The 24,261-nt window shown below is 37.3% G+C and overlaps 1 protein-coding gene across 1 annotated transcript in view; it reads right to left on the bottom strand.

The window, feature by feature from the left end:
• The window catches only part of GTDC1 (glycosyltransferase like domain containing 1), a 433,716-nt gene that overhangs the window by 327,390 nt on the left and 82,065 nt on the right, over nucleotides 1-24,261 (bottom strand). Inside the window, exon 2 of the mRNA XM_068967892.1 lies at nucleotides 21,580-21,643. The gene's annotated coding sequence lies outside the window, so the exon portion shown is untranslated. The remainder of the gene's footprint in view (nucleotides 1-21,579; nucleotides 21,644-24,261) is intronic.

The raw sequence follows: 24,261 nt of genomic DNA, 5'->3' as shown, positions 1-24,261 counted from the left end.
AAATAATCTGCCTGCCAATTGCAGGAGACACAGGTTCGATCCTTAGGTCACAAAGATCTTCTGGAGGAGGAAATGGCAACTCACTCCAGTATTCTTGCCTGGGAAAATCCCATGAGGAGCCTGGTAGGCTATAGTCATGGGGCTGCAAAAGAGTCAGACACGACTTAGTGACTAAACAACAACAAACATATTTAACGATAACTCCCATTAGTCTGTAAATCGAGGACATTGGTGATATAAGTCCCACAGAACTGAACATCAAATAGTTAGGGTCACAGATCTCAAACTCCTGTGATTTCTTCCTGAGCCCAGCATAATCAGTCCTCTCCCTTCGCCTCACAACCTTTATCCGTCACCCACCAACTCTAGACTGGCAACTTTTTGATAGGATAACAAGATGGATGGAGGACAATATCCAAACTCATGTAACAAGAATGGAGTGTGAAGTGGGAGGGGAGAGGTCAGGCATAGGGCTATGTTAGAAATTATTTCATAGTTTGCTACAGTCACCATTAAACAAAGTCCAAGTGCCCTCGATAAAACAATCTGTAGTACTTCTCAGTGCTTATTCCCTGTAGACCATATTTACGTGAGTGATTATAGACCCATTTCCTCCCATGGATATTAAACTCCATGAGGATACTGAACAGGTCTACTTGCTTACCACTAGAGGCTCAGCAAATAGCAAACAGAAGTTGTTCAACAAATGTGGTTGAGTCAATAAACAATAAAACCCTGTAGAAGTGGCACTGATAATTTCTTCCTAATTCATTCAAGGTCGCAAATACTCACCCTTTACTACCACTAATTACTATTTACTCTCACAAACATAACTTAATGCACACATTCTATCATCATCTAAATATAAGAGGTAGCATTTTAGCATATTCAAAATGATACACATTCTAAGGAAAACAGTTCTGCCAATAGTCCTGGTGAGGTGTTTAGAAGCCATGTTTCACATCATGGGCAACTCTACCTTCTCTTACCTGGCTGGACTCTATAAGAATATTTAACCCAAGGACAGTCAAGCCCTGAAAGATTCAGGTTAACCTGAAAGATTAATCTTTCAATTCTGAAAGATTGAACCTGAAAGATTCAACTGGTTAACCATTAGACTGACATTTTTTATTATATAGAGTCATTATCTTGCTACCCTACATTAACTTCAATGCAAATTTTAACTCAGACCTGGTCTGTGCAAGGTAATTATAAATATACACACCATAGAAATTTAAAATAAAATGACTAGTTCTTAACTACACCAGTGCTAGTGTGTCTCACTCTAACATTTTCTAAGAATTTACTCTGTATTAACAAAGCCAAAAATTGTTGAGACATTCCCTCTCCTAGTAGGAGGCACATATCACATTTTCAGTTAATTCTGAAACTGAAATAGCAAGGTTACTCTAATATAAATACATTCTCAATGTCCTACTTGAAGTACTACAACCCAAGCAAACATGGGTGGCATTCCCCTGATGAGTTGAAATAAATGTCACCAAACATAATGTTCTGGATTTACTCACTTCCACTGAAAAATAAAAAGGACATAATCTCACAATCCAATCTGTTTATTTTTTTTTTATTTTATTTTATTTTTTTTATTAAATTTTAAAATCTTTAATTCTTACATGTGTTCCCAAACATGAAACCCCCTCCCACCTCCCTCCCCATAACATCTCTGTGGGTGATCCCCATGCACCAGCCCCAATCATGCTGTATCCTGCGTCAGACATAGACTGGCGATTCAATTCTTACATGATAGTATACATGATAGAATGCCATTCTCCCAAATCATCCCGCCCTCTCCCTCTCTCTCTGAGTCCAAAAGTCCGTTATACACAGCTGTGTCTTTTTTTCCTGTCTTGCATACAGGGTCGTCATTGCCATCTTTCTAAATTCCATATATATGTGTTAGTATACTGTATTGGTGTTTTTCTTTCTGGCTTACTTCACTCTGTATAATCGGTTCCAGTTTCATCCATCTCATCAGAACTGATTCAAATGAATTCTTTTTAACGGCTGAGTAATACTCCATCGTGTATATGTACCAAAGCTTCCTTATCCATTCATCTGCTGATGGACATCTAGGTTGTTTCCATGTCCTGGCTATTATAAACAGTGCTGCGATGAACATTGGGGTACATGTGTCTCTTTCAATTCTGGTTTCCTCGGTGTGTATACCCAGCAGTGGGATTGCAATCTGTTTATCAGTGAGGGAAATCAACTTAACAGAAATACAAAATCCAGGGGCAAAAGAATAACAGGCAAACAATTCAGAGACAAAAGAGAAATTTCCATAGAGGATACCTTTAATATTTTAATATTCATTTTGTATCAATGAAAGTACCCTGCAGTAACATGCTTTTTTTAAATGGTATTAGGAAATATGAGGGAAAGGCAAGATTAGAATCTGTCCTTTAAAATCCAAATCAACAAAATCATAAAGATGTATCAATTAAAACATTTAGTAACACTTCTCTCATCTCCAAAATTCCACATGAATACAGAAATTTATTAGAAATAGCATTAGTTAAAAGTGCGTTTTCTTCTATTTGTTTATTACAGCAGGTTGTTTTCTAGTTGTCATATATTTCTTAAGCAGCTTCTGATTTGCCAACAGTCTAAGACATTTATTGGTGACTTATGAAGTCATCTCTAGACAGAGTTTAGAGATTGTTACTGATAAATTTTTAAAAGTCCAGAAACCCAGTTTAGACCAGGGCTGAGTAAATCTGGGGCTAATAGATGTGGTAATGAGAGCTGTATCACTATTTTTAAATATTACAAGGGGTATATCATTAGCTACTCACTATTATAAGAAAAAGAGTCAGTCTGATAATAATAGACTGGGATTTTAATATCATGAAGGTATTTAGGAATGAGTCTGTTGAGTAAAGTAAAGGCATTATGCAGACAGGGATGGATAATTTCTAGAAGGTCTGCTATTCTCCATAGTTTTGCACAGGCTGGCCCATATCATCTGACACAAAAGTTTCCACTAAAGAAGATAAGAAGCAATAGCTCAAACTTCCCTGATTGGAGCAAGCACTATGACTTTTATCTATCTACTGGCCTTGTTTGTCACTATTATCTCTTTATCAAATGGTTTTTCAAGGAGACATTCCAATGATACAAATATTTTGTCTAATGAGGCAGACCTTACAGTACACAGTATTCTTTGCAAACTACTCAAAGCCATATTCTGTAACCTCACCATCTCTTAAGTAATTTAATGGTTTGTAAATAGTGCATTCAAATAGAGTAAGGTAGCCTGAGAGTTAATTAATTCTCCATTGAATCCCTATCCAGCATATATGCCTACCTTATCTGGGACTGTAAGTCTCTCTACTAGATTAATTAGCATTCAAAGTCAACAAACAGCCTGAATCACTGTAGAGAGAGATTATAACTTAAACTCCTAAAACTAGGTATATAATATTATATATTTCATATAACAGTTCTTCAATTGATCTTAGTAGAACTGAATGACATAAAGAATACCTTGTTTCTGCTTATTATCCCTCTTGTTCAATGTTCCTTTTCCTGCTTTGTTTCTAAACTTTACTTGCAAGAACTAAATTTAAAATATCAGATAAATTACTTCAAATCGTTTAGAGTAAATGTCTGCGGGGCACAATGTGTTACCTCTCTCGGGAGGACCTGTATATGACAAAGGAGCAACAGGTGATGATGAAATTTCAGCCATCTGCAAAGTACAGTTAACCCATGAACAACGAGAGGAAGAGGGAATTAATCCATGTATAATTCATAGCAGGTTCCTCTCAATGTGTAAATTCAACCAACCACAGACCCAGAGGACTGTAGTATTTACTACTGAAAAATATCTCAGTATATGCAGACCAACGCAGGTCAAATTTGAGTTGTTCAAGGGTCAACTGTAGATCAGGATAGTTTGTGAATTAAAAGGGCACTTCTCAAGTACTGAAGGCTGGTGCCTACTCTATGCATAATGCTAAATTTGCTTGGAAGAATTAAAATGTCCTTTCACATTAGAACATAATACAAAAGACTTTAAAATCATGCATATCTTTTAATTCAAAACTTCTTATAAGAATTAACTCTGCAACTTGTCAAGAATCTTTTAATTAAAGTCTTTGCCCAAAATTGAAAGCAATCAAAATATCAAAAAAAAAAAAGAGGGGGGATCTCTGATGATCAAATGATTAATGATCAAAAATCATAACAAAAACTGTTTACTGCCAATTCTTGGCAGTCCACTGGTTAAGACCCCCCACTTCCATCACAGGTGCGCAGGTTTGATCCCTGGTCAGGGAATTAAGATTACGCTCTGTGGTGTGATTAAAAAAAAAAAAAAATGCTCATTGGCATGGGAAAATGTCTCAACTATTGTATGACTGCATGAAATGAATATACAAAAATATATGATGAAATGATGTAGATGAGCATGAAGATGCATACGTGCATACATGTAGGCATAAATAATCATTTATGGTAGAATTATGAGTGATTTTGTCTTCCTCTTTGTGCTTCATTTTATTCTTCAAGTTATCCTCATAGAATCTGTTTCAACTTGCAACTAAAAGAAACTATAAATTTTTCTTAACTTGAGAGAAGGAGGCCAAATTGTTTGAAATGACATACTTCTTACCAATTTCTGAAGACTTACTCCCCTCCAGGAGATGGCAAGTGGTCTTCAAATTATTTTAACTACTTTTTCTATAAAGAAACTTATTAAAAACTATCATCAAGGGTTAAACTAATGGATTTAGGGTTAGTCACAAACATTATGATTTGATTTTGGAAATACTGCTTGTCTAATGCTTGAAATACAATAATTAATTTAAAATGTACTTGATTTATTAAATATTGTAAACAGATCAAGATCTTTATGTACTATATATAGGAAAACTAGAGGTATATTTTGATAGTGTGTGAGGAACAAAAATACTATTTTGGTATTTCTGGTTTTGAATAGGAATATGGGTAGGTATAGCATGAACTCAAAGTTTTAAATCAAGTTCAAGCAAAATGTCAAAATTAATTTGAGCCTTAAATAATTAGGTATGGGTCTTGCAATGAGAGGAAATATTCAATTAAGGTGAATAAAACTGAAAAGAACTTCTAGTTTCACACAATTTCCAAAGTGTCTGTACTAAGAAAGCAGAAAAAATGTACTGCATAATCATCCATATGTGTTACACATGTTTAAAAAAAGAAAAAGACTGATTGGCTATCCAACTAGAAGAGACACTATCTTAAAAGACTGTCCCCTCTCATAACCACTCAGATATTTCCTATATTTAGATACAGGCAATAGGAGAATGGATACTCAATAAATATTAATTTGATTGAAAACTTGATACAGTTGAATTTTATGACATGTGAATTATATCTCAATAAAACTATTATTTTAAACATAAATAAATATAAACATTAATTCAATGGCCTGTCTCTTGAGAAATCTGTATGCAGGTCAGGAAGCAACAGTTAGAACTGGACATGGAACAACAGACTGGTTTCAAATAGGAAAAGGAATACGTCAAGGCTGTACATTGTCACCCTGCTTATTTAACTTATATAAAGAGTACATCATGAGAAATCCTGGACTGGATGAAGCACAAGTTGGAATCAAGATTGCCGGGAGAAATATCAATAACCTCATACATGCAGATGACACCATCCTTATGGCAGAAAGTGAAGAAGAATTAAGGAGCCTCTTGATGAAAGTGAAAGAGGACAGTGAAAAAGCTGGCTTAAAACTCAACATTCAGAAAACTAAGATCATGGCATCTGGTCCCATCACTTCTTGGCAAATAGATGGGGAAACAGTGGAAACAGTGACAGACTTTATTTTCTTGGGCTCCAAAATCACTGCAGATGGTGACTGCAGCCATGAAATTAAAAGACGCTTACCCCTTGGAAGAAAAGTTATGACCAACCTAGACAGTATATTAAAAACAGAGACATTACCTTGCCAACAAAGGTCCATCGACCCAAGGCTATGATTTTTCCAGTAGTCATGTATGGATGTGAGAGTTGGACCCTAAAGAAAGCTGAGTGCCGAAGAACTGATGCTTTTGAACTGTGGTGTTCGAGAAGACTCTTTGAGTGTCCCTTGGACTGCAAGGAGATCCACCCAGTCCATCCTAAGGTAATCAGTCCTGAATACTCATTGGAAGGACTGATGGTAAAGCTGAAACTCCAATACTTTGGCCAACTCATGTGAAGAACTGACTCACTGGAAAAGACCCTGATGCTGGGAAAGACTGAAGGCGGGAGGAGAAGGGGATGACAGAGGAAGAGATAGTTGGATGGCATCACCGACTCAATGGACATGAGTTTGAGTAAACTGTGAGAGTTGGTGATGGACAGGGAGGCCTGGCGTGCTGCAGTCCATGGGATCACAAAGAGTCGGATATGACTGAGCAACTGAACTGAACTCAATGGCAACTTCAGTTCAGATCAGTTCAGTCGCTCAGTCGTGTCTGACTCTTTGTGACCCCATGAATCGCAGCACGCCAGGCTTCCCTGTCCATCACCAACTCCCATAGTTCACTTAGACTGTCCATCGATTCAGTGATGCCATCCAGCCATCTCATCCTCTGTCGTCCCCTTCTCCTCCTGCCCCCAATCCCTCCCAGCATCAGAGTCTTTTCCAATGAGTCAACTCTGCGCATGAGGTGGCCAAAATACTGGAGTTTCAGCTTCAGCATCATTCCCTCCAAAGATATCCCAGGGCTGATCTCCTTCAGAATGGACTGGTTGGATCTCCTTGCAGTCCAAGGGACTCTCAAGAGTCTTCTCTAACACCACAGTTCAAAAGCATCAATTCTTCAGCATGCAGCTTTCTTCACAGTCCAACTCTCACATCCATACATGACTACTGGAAAAACCACAGCCTTGACTAGACGGACCTTTGTTGGCAAAGTAATGTCTCTGCTTTTAAATATACTATCTAGGTTGGTCATAACTTTTCTTCCAAGGAATAAGTGTGTTTTAATTTCATGGCTGCAGTCACCATCTGCAGTGAACTTAGACTTAGTAAATAAATATTTTTAAATAAAGCGTCCAAGTTCTAGTACTTTTTACAATTGAAATGCCATGTTTCATTTTCAAGTAAGAAGAAATAACTGTATTATTCCTGGGATTGTTTTCTAATATAACCATTTCATTGTATTTAACTTTTGAAATCTTCTATACTGAAACACTTTAGGCCTCCCTTGTAGCTCAGCTGATAAAGAATCTGCCTACAATTCAGGAGACCTGGGTTTGATCCCTGGTTTGGAAAGATCCCCTGAAGAGGGTATGGCAACCTACTCCAGTATTCTTGCTTGGAGAATTCTCATGGACAGAGGAGACTAGTAGGCTCCAGTCCCTGGGGTCACAAAAAGTTGGACATGAATAAGCAAAGCACAAGACCATACTGAAAAACTTAACCTCCAAATCTAGAAAGAAAACAATCTACCACTAAAAGAATATAAGTAATTAAAAATTAGTCTCCAGAAAAGATAAAAACACTAATCAAAATATGAAACATCTAAATGAAAAATTGGAGGCAAGTTTATCATTCCATCTATTTTTAGAGAGGCACTAAGGAAATACTCTGTGTCTTTTCCTTCAGATACTAAGGAAATACTTATCAATATATAATTTTCCATATTTTAAAATGAGCATGAACTTTATATGAAAAATAAATCTTAATCCCAGGAAAGTGCCATGTGGCATTTTTTAACTTTATTACCACTTTGTTGACTCTCTGTCCCAGAGCAGATCACCTCCAACATTAATACTCTGACCTTATAGAAAAGTGACAGATAAAGTTTATGGTGAGAAAAAATGAGTTTTTATGGGTTTCCAAAAGGGAATTCTTAGGACACTGAAAGCCATATAATAATATTGATTTGATACCCAACTTTTTTACTGCCAAATTACAAACTTCAGGTTTCTGGAAAAATGCCCAAGTGAACTTACAGTAAAATACAGTAAAAGAGAAGCCTGAGCTCACGATAAAAACTCGAAATTGCTTTGCAAACTTTAAATATACATATGCAATTTTTTTTTTAATCAGATCTTTTTAAAGTTTTTAGTATCCCAAGGTTGACCTTTCACTTTGGGATTGAGTGATTTTCTTCCAGACAGTTATCCAAAGTCAAACACAAGCTCACACCTTTCTGACCAAATAATTTCTATGATTATTTCTAGTTTCCTTCTCTTTTAAAGGCAAATGTACAAGGTACAGACACAAGGATTATTTTCTTGTAAATCTATCCTCAAAAATCAATTAGAATATTGAAAATATTCCATTTTCACAAATGAAAATAAGTTACTTGCTGAAATGACAGTCTTCCATTTCACTGCCTTAAAAATTAAGCTGGCATGGATAATAAAAGTGTTTTCTAACTGGATATGCTTGGCATTCAAATATTTTTAAAACAAATACTAATCCATAATTAGATTTCACAGGCACAACCTATAGAAAATAGAATCTGCTTTTATTTTTCTGAGAGCAATGTTAATGATTTGATATCATAAAATTTGTAACAAAATCACTGCTTGCACAAACCAATAAACAAACCTTCAGATGAATGTTTATTTTCCTTTACAGTCTAGTTTTGTTTGTTTGTTTTTTTACCATTCATTCAGCAAATATCCATTGTGCCTACCACATGCCCATTGCTGTTCTGAGTATCTGGGGATAAACTGGGCAACAAAACAAATGTTCCTGTTATTGTAAGAAGCTTCTTTTTAATTGGAATAAAAAGACAATCATGAAGTCAATGTAAATCAGATGGTAGCAAGTACTATAAAGAAAAATTACACAAGGTAATACAGAATAAGCCCCTGCTGAGGACAGGGGCTGGGGAAGGGTAGGACTTTATATGGAGCTGTCAGAGGACATTTCACTGACAGTGAGATGACATCTAAACAGAAGCCAGAAGAAGAGAGGGAAGGGGCTCTGAAGATGTGGATGGTAAGCCTTCCAAGCAGCAGGCAGAGTCAGAGCCTGAGATGGAATATACTCACCATGTGAAGACAGCAGGAAGGTCTGTGTGACAACAATAAGCATTTACTGAATGATAACATTCTAAAAATTATGCTAAGTGTTTGGTGATATTAAAATGACCCAAATATTAATTACAATACAGACTGAAAAATGGTATAAACCATTTGAACTGGGTCTCAAAGAGGGACCAATACCAAGTACTACTTCAAGAAGATGAACCAAGGGGTCAGAAAGTACAGTGGGTCAAGATCCCAGTAACAAAGAAGAGCTGAAGAAATGTGTAGATACTCTTGGTTCATTCAGCAACTGTTCTTTTCTCTTTTTGCTTTCTTCAAGAATTCAGACTAAAATACTTAGTTTCCCAGATACAAGGAAGACTGTTTCACAGTCTTCCAAAATGACATAAGTGGAAAGAAGGCTCAAAATTAGAAAGTAGCCACATTGGGAGCCAGGACAATGCTGAACAACTCTGAACAAATCAACAACCTGTAAGTCTTTTACCTGACTCATCCCAGGCCTCTGGTATCAGGCCCTCCCCTCCCAGTTCCTTCTGCCCTTAGCCTTGTTCATCATCTTCAAACTCAACTACATTTAACCTGTCTTCTTTCTTCTTCCTCTGAAACTTACGGGTATTTTAGTGTCCATCATCTACTCAAAAACCAATGACTGTTTCTACCTGAGAAAGAAAATACTTAACAAGAAACAAGTGTGTGCGTGCATGCACGCTCAGTCGCTAAGTCATATCCTACTCTCTGTAACCTCACGGACTGTAGCCCGCCAGGCTCCTCTGTCCATAGAATTTTCCAGGCAAGAATCCTGGAGTGAGTTGCCATTTCCTACTCTAAAGGATCTTCCTGACCCAGGCATCCAAGCCGCGTCTCCTGTGTCTCCTACATTGCCAGGCGGATTCTTTACCACTGAGTTCCTTTCTAGCCTCAGTTCCTATCACTGTCACAGACACTGTTACTTCAAACACAACAGACTCCCTTGCCATTTTTCAAGCATTCCATATACATTCCCACCATCATGCACAACTAGTGCTGTTTCTTCTTTGGGGAATCCTTTCACCTTCAGTACCTGTCAAATTCCTACATAAATATAGCTCAAGACTCCTTTGAAACCCCATCTCATCCACGAAGGTTTAAGTTAATTGCTTACCCATATTCTTGCTGGGAAAATCCCATAGACAGAAGACCCTGGAAGGCTACAAAAAAATCCATAGGGTCACAAAGTGACGGGCACAACCGAGTACCTGAGCAAATTCATCCCATCAGAAGTAATCACTCCTTCCTTTGTAGTAACACCAACTTCACTTGCACCCTAATAACAGCAGTTACGACAATCTTACTCACACTATAGCGTGTATGTGTGTGTCTTCCCAACCAGATTTTGTTTCTGTGGCAACAGAGTTTGTGTACAATCCATGTTTATATCGATGCAAATCCCAGCAAAGTACTCTGCACACAAGACATTTCAATAAATGTGTTTCAAATTCTCATCAAAAGACTATAAGAAGCCTTCACAAAAGGTGAAGGGGAAAAAAAGAGGTATTCCTGAATCAAAAATTACAGCAGCATCATAAAGTGAGTTGTCCAGCTATTCAAATAAGCTCTAAATCATTGTAAATATCATCGAATGAGAACATAAAGACAACAAAAAATAAACCATAAGTGGTTACTGGGCAGCATAAAATTAAAGAAGAATGGGGAAATGAAAGTGTAAAGCGACCTATATCAGGAAGCATTACCAAGGAATACTCAAACAATTCATTTAACAAGTACTTACTAAGCGCCTACTTTAACCCAGAAACTCTATTAATTGCTGAGAATATGAAGGTGAAAATATTGAGAAAGGGCTGAACTTTTACAGAGAGTATTTATTTTAATTGGAGGCTAATTACTTTACAATATTGTGGTGGTTTTTGCCATACATTCACATGAATCAGCCATGGGTGTACAAGGAGTATTTTTAAGTTCAAAGTGTTGGCCTATAAATTATTACTTCCTGCAGTATGACCAAAACAGCATCTGAAGGACCTAAAGACTATGGATACCCAAATTTCAAATCCAAATCTAGAAAATGATCTTGCCTAAATTGTGATTATGTAGGCACTCTCTCCCAGGACTGCTTCTGAATGTTAAACGGGCTTCCTTTCTTTTCAGTGACTATAAACTGCTCAGATAGAAAATTTGAGTTCCAGATACTTGAATCCATTCCCTACCCTGAGATAAGTTCTATCCATGCACAGGTTGTTTTAATAATTAAGGTAACAACAACCCTGCCATCGTGAATGAAGAGGGAGGAATTTATTAAAACAGTGCTATCTAGGGGATGTTGTGTGGGAGATGAGTGGATAGTTGTTTGCTTTGTCCTCTGAGGTCAAAGTAAAAGAAACAGAATGAAAGTACAACAAAAAGGATTTGGGTTAGACAGAGGAAGAATTCTGAGGCACTGATTCATGCTACCAAGATATACTCTGAGCTATTTCTTCTGTAGATCTCGGGGGAAAAAAAGAGGTAGCCTGCTTTCTTCTAAGATAGTTTAGAGCAAAGCAAGCCGATATAAAGATGACTTCGTAGGGTTTCTTTTGGACATGTTTTACTATTGTATGTAACCATCTGCATGTGTACTGGAAAAATATGACACTATCACTCTTAAGAATTAAAGAATATACCCAAAATGCCATCTAGTATAAAATCTGATTTAGTGGGTTCTTAGCCACAAGGCCTCCAAGGATCTAATAACTCCTTTCTATAAACCAACATCAATAACATAAATTATCAAATGACTTATTTGCCTTTTTAATAAACTCAAATTGCTTATTTCTTCAAAAACTGAACATATCCTTGCTTAAACAATGATCCATGCATGGAGTTAAAAAGAAATTATATCTTTTTATTTACCCATGGAATAACTCGATCCAATGAAAGTACTGGTACTAAGTTATTCTGAGGATTTCTCTATAAGCCTTGTAACTGAATATCTTCTATTCAAAACAACTTTGACATCTTTACATTGATGTCCCCTTAGCCATAAGGAACAACTGTATAAAATTTAGTCCACAACCCCTCACAAATTAAAAACATGACTGTGCCCTTTACATGTATAAATGATATATACCAATATTAACAAATGTAATATATTTCTTAAAATTCATTCATTCAACAAGTGTTTAATTGAGGGTCTATCTAGGTACTATGCTAGGGGTAGGGACACCAAGATGACCTAATTAGAGTTCCTGCTCTCAGTCACAGAAACACAACATCACAGTATCAAAACGCACTGTACTGAATGTCAAAAGGAAACAAACCTTAAGTTGCTTTCTACACCAAGTACTCAGAAAATTCAAAGGTCCAAGCAACTAACTATACAAAAGAAATAAGGAAGTATGTCAGATAACTTTAGGATGGGTCATCTGACACTCATTCCAATTCTCCTTCTCCTTGCCCTCCTCCAAAATAAGGGCTCAAAAGCTAAAATATCTTTTTAAAATTCTTGCCCACAGTAGTAGGCATCTGAATTAAATCTGCCCGTTTCAGTCCATTTTAGTTCACTGATTCCTAAGATGCAGATGTTCACTCTTGCCATCTCCTACTTGACCATCTCCAATTTACCTTGATTCATGGACCTCACATTGCAGGTTCCCATGCAATATTGTTCTTTAAGTAACTGGACTTTACTTTCACCACCAGACACATCTACAACTGTGCATCATTTCTGCTTTGGGCCAGTCACTGCATTCTTTCTGGAGCTATTAGTAACTGCCCTCAACTCTTCCCCAGTAGCATACTGGACACCTTCCGACCTGGAGGGGTGGGGTGGGGAGTGGGGTTCATCTTCTGGTGTCATATCTTTTTGCCTGTTCATATTGTCCATGGTGTTCTCACATAAGAACACTGGAGTGGGTTGCCATTTCCTCATCCAGTGGACCTCGTTTTGTCAGAACTCTTCACTAAGACCGGTCCATCTTGGGTAGCCTTCCATGGCATGGTTCATAGCTTCCCTGAGTTACACAAGCCCCTTCGCCACAAGGCTGCGATCCATGAAGGGGTTAAACAAAGAACTTCACTGTATTTCTATAAAGGCACCTAGTGGCCTCCTGAACTCCATGGCATGGTAGGAATTTATGTGATCCTCTCCTTTTAATTTTTTTTTAATTCATTTGTTTTTAATTAAAGATAGGTTGATTTTCCAGGTGGCTCAGTGGTAAAGAATCTGACTCCCAATGCAGGAGAAGCAGGAAACACTGGTTCGATCCTTGGGTTGGGAAGATCCCCTGGAAGAAGAAATGGCACCCACTGCAATATTCTTGCCTGGATAATCCCATGGACAGAGGAGCCTGACAGGCTATAGTCCATGAGGTCGCAGAGAGTCAGACATGACTCAGCAACTGAACACACAGGCAATTAAAAGATAATTGCTTTACAATTTGTGTTCGTTTCTGCCATATAACAACGTGAATCAGCCATAAGTATATCCCCTCCCTCTTAAGCCTCCCTCCCAACCACCCCTACACCCCACCCCTCTAGGTCTTCACAGAGCACCAGGCCGAGCTCCCTATGCTATGCAACAACTTCCTACTAGCTAGCTGTTCTACACATGGTAATGTATATACGTCAGTGCTACTCTCTCAATTCGTCCCATCCTCTCCTTCCTCCACTGTAGCCGCAAGTCCGTTTGGTTCATCTGTGCCTCCTAAAATACTTTGTATCTCATCTAGAGGTGGTTAAGCTGCAGGAGTTGGTGATGGACAGGGAAGCCTGGCGTGCTGCAGTCCACGGGGTTGCTAAGAGTAGGACACAACTGAGCAACTGAATCGAACTAAGAGGTAGTTATGTGACACACGTTTTATCCCTGAGATGCAGGCAGAAGTCCCCATGAACAAGCATCTGTTTCTGAAGAAAAAGAGAAAGCTCTTCATGAAAACTTGGTTTCTGGGCTCCCTTTACTTTTCTTCCTGCTTCAAAGTAAACACAATTTCTGTAGGTACAAATGTCATCTGTGGAATAAGAAGCAAGCGTTTTGCACCAAGGATGATAGAACAGGATGCTGTTACCTGGACCCTTGATGGCATCAGTTACCTGTGAACTAGCTGCCTCCGGACTTCTTATAACAGGAGACAAATAAAATCCTTACTCATTTAAGTCACAGTCAGTAAGATTTTCTGCTACTTGGAGCCAGAGGCATTTTTACCATTAAAAGGAAGCCACAACACAGAGATGTTTAAGTTGGGACTATCTACGACTCCTTCTTGCTTGAGCCAGAGGCTGTGATCTAGTCCTTTCTAGCTAGAAGAAATAAAAACAATTTTGAATTTGCATGTGTACAGTTTTACTACAATCTTCTATAACCTAGATTAAATAAATATGTTCTAACTCTTCCATGGATATTCATTTGTTGCATAGTCATTACAGGATTTTTTATTTATTTTCCTAACCAAAACTTTCAATCCCCCAAACCTATAAAATAACATTTCGTACAGTATGATATAGATCACTCATATATGTAACATACACAAATAAACAGCTGAAAAGGGGGCAAGAAATGAGAATGGAGAGAGAAAACCAGAGGAACCTAGCTTATTTGAAAATATAAACTATGTTTTTCAATTTTGTGAGCATCTTTAAAAAGTATCTTCATAATGAATTAAGACCCCAAGATTAACAGAATTTTTAAAATAGGAAAGATTCCCCCAACTTGAAAGCACTGTCTCTATTTTTTGAAAATTTTTAACTTGAAAAATATAGATACTTTCCTGGCAGTCCAGTGGTTAACATTTCATGCTTCCAATGTAGGGAGCACAGGTTCAATCCCTGAGCAGGGAACTAAGATTCCATATACTGTGTGGCAAAGCCAAAAACAGAAAAGCATGTTATCAACAAGTATTGTTCATCCAACTGATTGATCACTAGAATTATTATATCACTGCACTATCCCATCTATCTCTGCTGCTGCTGCTAAGTCACTTCAGTCGTGTCCAACTCTGTGTGACCCCATAGACGACAGCCCACCAGGCTCCCCCGTCCCTGGGATCTGCAGGCAAGAACACTGGAGTGGGTTACCATTTCCTTCTCCAATGCATGAAAGTGAAAAGTGAAAGTGAAGTCGCTCAGTCATATCCGACTCTTAGCGACCCCATCTATCTCTAGTAGCTGCCCTACCATAGTAATCTCTCCCTATGTAAGTTTCAACTGGACATATTGTAAGTGTGTACTGTTTTGGTGATAGTTTCCATTGTACACTGCTAAAAGATTCATTAATTTCAACCACCATCAACCCCATATGCCACATATACTTTTTTCTGCCTTTTGTGTTCAAATATATTTCACTGTGGCCATTCAGAGGAAAAGTATACATTCCAATAACACTCGAGTTCCCCTCAGTTACCCTTTCAGTGGCTCAGGGTAATGACAGAGTAAAGAATCGTGTTCTTCACAGGCTCTCTTTTTTTTTTTTTCCTCTCTCATTTGGGAGAATTTCAGCTTCAAATCTCTTGTGCCAAGAAGCAATGGGTAAAGTCTAATGCTCTTCTCTAACAGTAGCTTACTCTGACGGGAACGGGAGGAGAGTCAGGAGAAATCACTCACACTCCCAGCTTTGAAAAAGTCTTAGCATATGGAATAACCAATCTCTTACCCTATTTTCCTAAAATAGAAGTATGGAATCATAATAGATAAAGGGGCCAGAGGAAAAGGAAACAGAATTAGAAATTTTACAACTATCTGTGAGTATGGGTAATGGCTAAAATCTAGCCCTAAATCCCCAGTGAAATCAGTCCAAGAAAACACCTATAATTCATAAAACCTGGGGCTTATATATTACTTGGCATTGTTCATAAGTAGAGACTTCCTCTGTATAAAAGATTTTAAAAACCACATTCTCATGAGACAGCAAGAATGGGAGAAATAAGGATAATAAGCATAGATAACACAAATGCCTTGGTTTTAAAATCAACACTCAAAGACAATCTACCACAATCCCTATGACCTCAAAAGAAAATTCAAAGAATAAGTCTCCTTTGTTTATGTCATCTCAGCTTCAATTCCATCAGCAGTTATCTCCTTTAAAACAAATATTTCTAGGGCCCTTACACGATAGGAAGTCCTTTTTCTCAGGCCCATTTTTATTTGGTTATCTTTTTAGGTGCACTAAAGATTGAGTTTACAATAAGCTGAACAGACAGCGTACAAAAGGCTTTTAGAACTATACCATATGGTCCAGGGAAGGGAACAATCTGGACGATCCCCATTTCAATCTGCAAGCTTGTCCACCTCTATAACACATTATACCACTGTAATAAAATATTAAGATGGAAATGTAAAAGCGAAAATAGTCTATCTTTAGCATTACCAGGCAACCACACTTCTGAAAATTTACTGATAAACTTAGTAAACATTTAATTTATATTCTGAAATTTTGGTATGCAACACCAGGCATATAAACCTAGGCGACTATTCACTAGAAACAATATTTCAGCAGGGATATGTGTGAGTATTCAACTTATGCTTCACAAATTTGGAAGGAAAAAAAAAACACTTTTACAGGGGGTATATTGGCAGGGGCTGATGTAACAGATGACACATTCTTGGAAATCAAATAAAAGCAATAGGGAAATACCCATTGTTGCCTGGTGAAGGCCTAATCACATGGACACAGCTGGAACCAATGTAGATCATTCATTAATAAAATTGTATTGTAGTAGCCACTTTTTGATGCATTTCAATTGCTGCTGTAGCCAAATCTCTGAATTTCTTTGTTCCATGTTAGCAAGATTGCTTGAATGGGAAATATGAGAAGATTTAGAATGGGGAGAGGAGGGGAACAAACCTGTTCTCATGCTAAAAATGACACAACTAGCTCAAAAAGCTAAATGTCACTTTACCTTGCAATCTACTTATACTATCAGCAGCTTAAAATATGCAGTGTAAACCTGAAATGGGGAATTCATATGGTACCATGGATAAAAAGTGAGCAGTGTGAGATGCCACAGAAAACATATGAAAGACTTGTGAAAGTATTTTACAGAATGATGATATAAGATGTTGGGAGAGGGAATTAAAATGTATCAAATACTAAGGGGAGAATCAGACAACTGAATTAATACAAACTCTTTCATGGAATACTCTCTATTGACTTTTACACTGAAGTATGTACTATACGCTTAAAGGAAAATAATTCATATTTTTGACCACATAAACTTAGAAATCACTGTTTGTCATCACATGTTACCAATATTTGATATCAAACAGCCCCTTTCCAGAAGTTAGGTTTAAAATCTGTACTGAAATTCAAATGAAATAAAATACTGGCTCTAATTATAAATGTGGTATGTACTATAATAAAGTTATGGTTAAAATAATAAATTTGGTATTTATCCGATTTTGCTGGCATCCATTAATACATTTATTTTTTTATGTTTCTACAAATATAATGACTAAGCTTCTATACCATAATTTCTGCAAACTGTATATCAAATCATAAAGATATAGCAGCCTTGATATGAAGCCTGATCTAAACAAAACTGCAGAATTTATTACTTGCAAAAATAAAAACTCAGTAACATTTATCAAAAGCACTGCTCAAACACTATAGGTTTTAGATATATTTCTATTATGCCTCTGTGTATAATTAGAATAAACAAATAAATAGCACAATTTTCGTGTTGCAGTTTCCAATTCATCAAAAGATATATTCCTTCCACAAAACAGATAAAGGGCTTAACTGCAAATAAAAATTATACCAATGGAGAAAATGTATTTAAAGTCAATGAACAGTATTCAATACAAAATTAACATTCAACATAAGTAAACACACAGGAAGAAAGAGTTTTTGTCTGTATTATCTTTAACCTCCAATTCTAATATTATCAAACCTTGACACAAAGGACTCAAGACAGTCATGCACTTAACTGGACCAAGAGAAAAAAAACTGTTTCACTGGCATTCCTTCTCAAAAGCTTCATGTTCCTTTGTCTTAAAATGTTGACCTAAATATGTAATTAATATAACTTAACAAGCACCTCACCCAGATTCACTTGAGCTACTCTACAGAAAAAGCCACTTACATACAAGTTTAAAAAAAACACAGCATTGGGGGGGACTTGAGAATCATAGCATTTAATACATGTGCATTATATGTACAAATCAATTTGAGTATTTGTTTGTTTTGTTATAGTAATGAGCCAATATGTTGCTGAACCTGTCTTGAGAATGAGAAAAAATAACAGGTGAGTTTATTTAATGCATACTTCTGATAGACCTGTTTTACAAATCCTTTAATTATTTTAAACCATGTTCTAAACTTTAAAAAATTCTCTGGAAAAAAAAAAAAACCTTTAGATTGCACACGTTTATCCTAAGGTATCCATGATAGATATATTTTCCAGCACGTATAAAAATGTTTCACATTAATCATTTTAACACAAACCACTGTTTGCTTTCTTTTTAGTCATATTTGTCATATCCTTACAAATCTATCTAAGTTTTTACTCCCAAAGGAATTTTCTCATTGCCAGAAATCATTGACAATTTTAAAAAATAAAGGTCAATCAAAATATCAATCTCCTCCTAAGAAACACATTTGGCCTATTTAACTATTCTTATTCTGAATGTATTTTTTAAAAAAAACACTAATTTTTAAAATAGATCACTTGAAAGTGAATCATTTGTTTTGCTTAATACAACAAAAAACATTTACATTTTGAGGAACATTCTAGAAAATTTCATTGAATGGTTGCTCATCGTGAAAATCTAGTTTCCTCTTCAAATCATTACTTAAAAATCATAATGCTAGATTCTCACATCACTTGTAATAGTAGGTTACTAACTAAATTTAGAAAAAATTGGAAACTTAAAAACACTTTTGTATTTTACCTTGCATTTTGACTTCAGAAGAAAAAAATTTTAATGCACATCCTTGTATTTAATAGAAGCTCACTTGCTTACCTAACTACATTTGTCAAACATTCCAAAAAATGAGTATTCTATCTATAAAAGATATGAACTGACTCTGAATTTTAGACAAAAATAGAAAACAATAGCAAGTTTTTCGGTCTCAACAAGAGCTAGCCTGGCATAAAAATCTATATAATATAAGCCAATATTACTCAAGAGTTTCAATTCAAATAATAAGTTGTGAAGCAAGACAAGATTCCTACCAATCAAAAATACTATGTCAACATGACCCAAGTGAGCAATATTCAGAAGGGTTTTGTGAAAAGTGAGGCAAAAATGCAACTGCAAGGAAATCTCTAGAAGAGCTGGAAAAGGCAAATTGAGCACAACCTTCTATAGGGAACAATGCTATTAAGTAAACATGGAAGTTGTGAGGAGAATCTGTCTATTTTTTTTTAAGTTGGTTTTTCTTTTTTTCATGATGGTGTTCTAAGTGAAGAAAGAGGGAAAACAAATGGTATAAGGAGGAAAAACTAAGGCCTGCTTGCCTTCCTTCAGTAATGCTGGGAGGGCACACCCTCTGCCTTATGAAAACCACCGCCAGAACCAAGCTACACAAAACATTTTGGCTGCCAGCCTAGAACAGTGCCAGGCTGTTTTTTATTTTTGCGCTAGACTCCCTCAATTGAGACAGTGTGGGATTGTCACTTTGATGCACATAGAGAACAAAGAATAATATAGGACAGAGGGGGGTAATTTTTTTGCCCCTTTAAAGTCAGGTTAGCATTTTGTTTCCTTTGACAGGTCTTGAAAAGACCCAAGAAACAAAAGTTATGCTGAAGAATGGATCAATTGCCTGAAGAAATTAGCGTGAGTACAATATTGTCAACAGTTTAAAAGCCATGTGAGAGATTAACATTTTAAGAAATCAGACTTAAAAGGGGTCCAAGTCATACATTTACCTGTTTAAGAGGCCACAGACCAAGAAGTACATGATTGATACATCATCACATAATCTTATTTAAAATCTGATGGTATGAAGGAAGGCCATAAAATCTGACCAAGAAAAAGAATGAATATAAGTTAAAAATTTTAGGTCACTTTTCAGAGGCAACTGTGTCAGCTGCTATTGTGACCTTGAGTTCTCCAAAATTAAATAATCTGGCTAAAAGATTATGACATTAGAATCTGAATACTTTATGCCTTTATAGGGAAAGAGGTGATAAATGATCAAAAATGTTTAAAGGATTAAACCACAAATCATCTACAAAGTTGCCACAGACACAAACAGGAAAACCGTCTTTTCTATCCTATTCAATTCTGTACTAGAAGCAAAGCTAACACAAATGAGAAAACTAAGTGTGTGCTGCTGCAAGCTTGAACTAAATCTACTACCTAAATCTGGAGACCGAAAATACCAATAAGCCATTAGCTCCTAGAGGTATGACCTTTTTCTCTCTAACGCACAAGATAAGTAGAGGTACAGGTCCATTTCCTACAAACCAAATGAGAAGAATGAACTATGACAAGCCCAGATCCATGCTGGCATATTTTGCACTAAGCTCAGCATCATCTAGAAGTAGTATGCTTCTCACTGCCAATCACGGGGGGAAAGAAGTTGTGAAACTAATACAGCATTGATGAACAGCACCAAAGGTCTATGAGTCCCTTCCTTCTGCACATCTCCACTGAATCAGCTGTTAAAAGAAGACCAACGGCTGTTACAGAAATAGCAAGAACTAAAGCACTTGCCTCAGATGTTACTCATGCAGGCATGGAGCATTTACCACCTGAGCCTATCTAATTTCTGACAGAATGATCCCCTGCCCGGTTTTGTTCATGGCCACAGATTCTGATAGCAAGTCACAGTCAGTGTTGGGAAAGGCAACAGGGGAGGGAGGATGTGAAGAAGAAACTGAGAACAGTGGTCAAACTTCAAACAATATACATGCTTCTCTTACGTAAATCAGTGCCCATGCACAATACCTTGGGACAACAAAACCTGTGACAAAGGTTCCAGGTACAATGATTTGCTCTGGGTGGCAAGGGTAAGTATGCCATATAACCAAAAAAAGAAAAAAAAGCAGGATTTTGCTCCTCACTGTTCTCCTTTTCACTTCCTTTCTTTCCTCTAAGATACACTGCTGATGCTATTACCACATGGGACACTGATAGTCATAGGCAAAGCGTTCATGTATTGCCAAAGTGGTCCAGAGAGTGCTGTCTGGCTGGCTTTATTTCAGCAAGGAATATGAGGCAAAACCAGGAAGCAAAAAGAATGAAAGGTATAGAAGTCACGCGATAGCCTGTGTTTTCTGTTTATTAATGATGCAGATGAAATGGGCAGAAATCTGGAAAAACCAGCCAAGTTGACTGAATTACAGAGAAAGATTAAGGAATTAAATGTGTATAACTTGGCTGACAACCAAGGAACAATATGAGAGTTGTCCACAACTCTCCAAAGTATATACATAAAAAGAAGAGCAAGGGATTTTTATCTACTATACAAGTGTGAATATATGAAATAATGATGAGATAAAATAAAACTTAAGAAAGGATATTCTTCTTTCTTCCTAGAAATATGTATCATCTTACTGACCCACACTGCAGGCAAGAGTAGATAATAGGAAATGACCACATACTACCAGGAGACTTCATTGGTGGAGAAATAAAAATGAAATCCCGTTTGCTTACCTGATGATCCAGATACAGTGATGTCTCTCTTTACATTTGTCTAACCTGGCTAATGCAGAGATACCTGTGAAATCACAAAAGACATAGAAAAGTTGGTATCTTCAAACTAAATCCAATCTGAATTCTGAATCCTTACCTAGACAAGAGTTTACTTGAATGATCTAGTAGTCTGATTCTTGGACAACCCAAGATAGAAGAACCTCTAAGAATAAAAATATTCTGAGACTTAATTAATAAGAGCTTTTTTCAGTCTTTCCAAGGATTTCCCAAATTAATTATAACAACAACAACAAAAAAAAGTAATTAAAGCTCCTTAACCTTGGTACATGGACAGCCTTCAGGAGTCTATGTACTCCTGAATGAGATATGCAAAATGTGTGGGTTTATGTAAATGCATTTCTCTCTAGGGAGAAGGTCAATAGTTCATGAGATTTGCAGAAAGGTCTATAATCCAAAAAACTGTCAAGAACCTCTGCTGAGTATAGTCTAAAATCTCAAAGGCAGGTTGGAATTCACATGGATAATCAGTCCAGATTTGGGGGTTTCACCCCAGGGAAATGGTGGAAGTGCACAGACACTTGTAGATCTGGGGTAAACACCTTAAGAACACTCCTTTCTGGAAGAGCATAACATCAAGTTTAAACTGTTACTTAACTCACAAGGACCCATGTTCTCTGTCTGCCATGCACAGTGAAGACAACGATATCACCAAACACCCAAGGGTGGATATTCTGACTTGCATCTTCTGTTTATGTTAAAATCAGAATCCTTAGGTATATAGACACTGACAAGGTCAGAAATAACACAGCAACTCATCCCAAAAGAATCCTACATGACAAGCAAAAAAGAGGAGCTACCCAACAGTTTACCTAGCACAAAAATCACAGGAGCCAAACACATCTCTTAAAAGAATTGTTCAAAACAGTAATCAGAGTCACAATAACCTACACCAGGAAAAACAAACAAACAAACAGGTCAGAGAACCTTCCGTACATCAACTATGAACAAGATGGGAAAGCATTCACAGCCAAGACAGGATCCGGAGCTGAGGTCTCACCAAAACAATGACAATAATGAACAAACCCCGAGAAGACATGTATCAAGGGAAGAGGGAAAAAAAACTCAAAACTGGCTTATTTCAGGGACTTCCCTGGTGGTCCTGTGGTTAAGAGAGCATTTCCACTGCAGTGGGTGCGGGTCCGGTCCCTGGTCAGGGAACTAAGAGCCCACAGGCTGCAAGACCAATAAACAAATAATATGTGAAAGTCACTAAAAAATTTATTTTAAAGATGGCTTATTTCAAATAACAAATATGTGATATAGTCTCTCAAAAAAAAAAAAAAAAAACCAGTGTGTTTAACCATGTGTAAAACAGATAACTAGTGAGAAGCTGCTCTATAACACAGAGAGCTGAGTCCGGCACTCAGTGACAACCTACAGGGTGGGAGGGAGGTGCAGGTGGAACAAGATACATGTATACTCATGGTTGATTTGAGCCACAACACAACACTGTAAATCAATTATCCTCCAATTAAAAGTTTAAAAAATAAAAATTTTAAGTAGTGTGTTTAGACATTCACCTCCTGAGCATCTCTCAGCATGGCTCCATCCAGTGCTGGGAATTCACCAGTAAGACAAGCACAGCTTGCCCTGCTGGAGCTTAATTTTGGAGCAGAGAGGAAGGATGATGGGAGACAGATCTATCAGCAATACCATTTCAATGTGTGACACATGATATAAAGCAAAATGATGTGACGGAGACATATGTAAACAGCCTGCATCTATCTAGTATATCACAGAGATGTTCACTCCAGTTCTCAAAGTTAGTCAGGGACTTTGAGAACTAAGGCAGGGAAGGGACTGTGAGGACAGCTAATCAGACCTCTTCACTTCAGAGATGAGGTCAGGAGAGCTGTTCAGGAAGACAAAGAATCACAACTTCATTATCTCCAAACACCAAAATCCACACTAGACTAGCTAGGATTTCATGATACACGTTCAGTCTTTAGAGAGAGAATTGAGAACAGGTTCTGAACAGCACTCCTGAAAACCTGGCTGACAACAGAGTACTTCATACCCTTCATATTTAATAAGGAACCACCATCGAGTCAAATCCTTCAGAAGGATTCACAAAGACAGTAACACTGGTTGTGTGCTTAGTGGCTCAGTAGTGTCCAATTCTCTGCAATCCCATGAACTGTTGCCCTCCAGGCTCCTCTGTCCATGGAATTTTCCAGGCAAGAATACTGGAGTGGGTTGCCTACTCCAGGTGATCTTCCCAACCGAGGGACTGAACCCATGTCTCTTGCGTCTCCTGGACTGGCAGGCGGATTCTTTACCACTGAGCCACCTGGAAAGTCCAACACTGGTTACATGTGTATAAAGAATATGAGTGTTGGGCCTAACCTTTGAAATCATACTTTTTCAATTTGAACCCAGTAATGTGAAAGTCTCTCAGTCGTGTCCAACCCTTTGTGACCCCATAGACTGTAGCCCAACAGGCAACTCCGTCCATGGGATTTTCCAGGCAAGAATACTGGAGTGGATTGCCATTTCCTTCTCCAGAGGATCTTCCTGAACCTGGGATTGACCCTGGGTCTTCCGCATTATAGACAGATACTTTACCATCTGAGCCACCAGGCAAGCCTGAACCCAGTAAACACAGCGATAATTCAAAAGTTG

The sequence above is a fragment of the Capricornis sumatraensis genome, chromosome 3, assembly GCF_032405125.1.
Source record: "Capricornis sumatraensis isolate serow.1 chromosome 3, serow.2, whole genome shotgun sequence".
Lineage (NCBI taxonomy): Eukaryota > Metazoa > Chordata > Mammalia > Artiodactyla > Bovidae > Capricornis > Capricornis sumatraensis.
The sequence above is the reverse complement of the archived record's forward strand: the minus strand, read 5'-3'. Positions and strand labels throughout refer to the sequence as shown.